Source organism: Phyllostomus discolor, chromosome 2 (genome assembly GCF_004126475.2).
Source record: "Phyllostomus discolor isolate MPI-MPIP mPhyDis1 chromosome 2, mPhyDis1.pri.v3, whole genome shotgun sequence".
Taxonomy (NCBI): Eukaryota; Metazoa; Chordata; class Mammalia; order Chiroptera; family Phyllostomidae; genus Phyllostomus; species Phyllostomus discolor.
The window spans coordinates 150,643,088-150,645,651 of record NC_040904.2 but is presented as its reverse complement, the minus strand read 5'-3'; positions in this window follow the sequence as shown (position 1 = coordinate 150,645,651).

Genomic DNA, 2,564 nt, shown 5'->3' with positions numbered 1-2,564 from the left:
AAAAGTACTGTTGACATAGTTTAGGAGCAAACAAAATTAAAGCAGAAGTTCTTGGATGTGTATGTTGTGTGAATAAATCAGTTGTATAGAAAGAATGTATAACATAAGTTGGTTATGTGGGGAGCACTCCACAGTATTGACATTTTCCTGTCGTTAAATGGACTCAAAGCTTGCTCCTGAAAGTGGGGTCCACAGACTGTCAATGTCAGCATCACCTGGGCTGAGAACTTGATACAAACGTTGAATCTGAGGCCCCACCCCAGACCTCCAGAATCAGAATCTGATTTTGGACAAGATCCGCCCAGTGATTTATATGCATATTAAAAAAGGACAGATTGTGTTTTAAAACTGCTTTTAATGGCTACCAGGTATTTAAACTTATACCATGATTTTAATCAGTTCTTGCCATTGGATATTCAGGTGGTTCCAGTAGGTTTTTCTACAAGTATAAAGGATACTGCAATGATTATCCTAATATGTTCATCTAAATGTTTTCCAAAAGAAGTTTGTCAGAGTTCTTGATTCAGTGAATATGAACATTTAAGGTTTTTGACACAGGAAGTTGCCTTCTGATTTACCTTCATTCCAGCTGCATATGAAAATGCGTATTTCTCACATATGTATTTTTCAGTAATGGGTGCTTTTTAGCTATGGCCAGGTACACAGGAAACAATCAGTCCGTGTTTCTCTGCCCCCATCCCTACCTCCACCTCCCTGTGCTCTCTCTCAAAATCAATAAACATATCCTCAGGCGAGGATTTAAAAAAGTGTTTGGTCTTAAAAATCCATCAATTTTGGAGGTGAAAACTGGTATATTTAAATATTTTGTGATGTTTACAGCAGCTTAAATGTTTTACATGTTTTAAAATATTTTTAAATGTTAGTGTGCTGCCATCTAGTGGTGGCTTTATGTCAAAAAAGTGTAGGCCGTGATTTGTGAACTCCCATTTTGTAACTGAAGGAACAGTTTAGTGTATGCATTCAGGACCAAAGGAATACCACCAGTAAAGGGCAAACATAAGAACTAAAAGTTCCAAGCCAAGCTTCAGTCACCAAAAGGGTATCAGAGATTCTTTTCTAAATCAATGTCCCTGTTAAGTCAACCAACGGTATGGTCAGATTGAATGAATGAAGTAATAATATTCTTAATTATTCTGGTGAAATCAGTAAAGCTTTTTAATTTCCATTCTTATACTGAAAATGTTTCTAAATTTTCTCATTGCACACCAAAAATCATTTGAAGGGAAGGTATTCTGTACCTACGTATTTTGTGTTTATATATACAGATACTTTAATAAGAGAATATATTTAGTATTCCTTTGAAGAAGTGTATAGTATTCTGATGTCATTCTGAACAGAATTCTCATGGTAGGCATAAAAGTGGTCTTTTACTTAGCTATGTAATACTGCTTTTTTTTTAAACACTAGATGAGAGTGTATATTTTTAAGCATTTGAGTGCCTACCTTGTACTAAGTATAGGATTCAGGAAGGGTATACAAACCAAGGAATATCCTTTCTGCCCTTTGGGAATCTGGAAATAAATTAATTTCTACTGAGAGAATACTCAAAATGAGTGCAGTGTGTAAAATCCCTTGAGCACACAAAGAAATAAAACAATGTGCTATCTGAAAGAAAGGAATTAAAGAGACGATACTGCCATTTCCCCATGTGTAAGTGCAAAGCAGTCCTACTGGCGTTCCTTATTTTATAGGTGAGGAAACAAACATTCAGATTGAGGAGCAAAAGGAATAAATCTTGAAGTCCGAGAAGCCAGCCTAGAGAATGTGACAGTGGGACTTACCAGTGGTCATTATTTACAGAGGATATGAGATGGTATGAGACTACAGGTAAATTAATAGAATTAAAACACCAACTCAAAAGAACTTATACATACCTTGTTCAAGCCAAGTGCTGGAAACCGCCTAAGTGCCCATCAGTAGATGAGTGGATCAAAAAACTAGTACATTTACACAGTGGAATATTGTGCAGCAGAAAGAAGGAACTCCTACACGGCATGTATGGATCTGGAGAATATAAGCTAGGCAGTGAAAGACAAATACTATATAATCTCACCTAGAGTGGAATCTGATGAAGTAAATGAGCAAAATAGAACCAAACTGGGGGAAGATACTTAAAACTGATAAAACACTAATATCAAGAATATGTGATAATACAGATCTGCAAGAGAATGACAGACACCCATTAGAAAAGGAGGCAACAGATATGAACTGCCATTTCACAGAAAATGACTATGAAACTATTTAACTTGATTAGTAATTTAAGAAATGTGTATTAAAATCAGTAGTGCCATTTCACAACTACAAAACTGACCAAAAGAAAAAGTTTGTTTAGTTCTAAGTATTGGATATGGTCCAATGAAAAGCACTGCTGAAAGGGATAAAACTGATAAAAATCACTTTGGAAAACAGTTTAGCATTACTTTGTAAAGCAAATGTGCACATACCTGTACACACACAACACGGGCAACTTCCATCTCTGCCCTGGAAGGCATATACAAGAATATCATGACAACATTTCGATTAGCAAACCTGAAGAGTACATA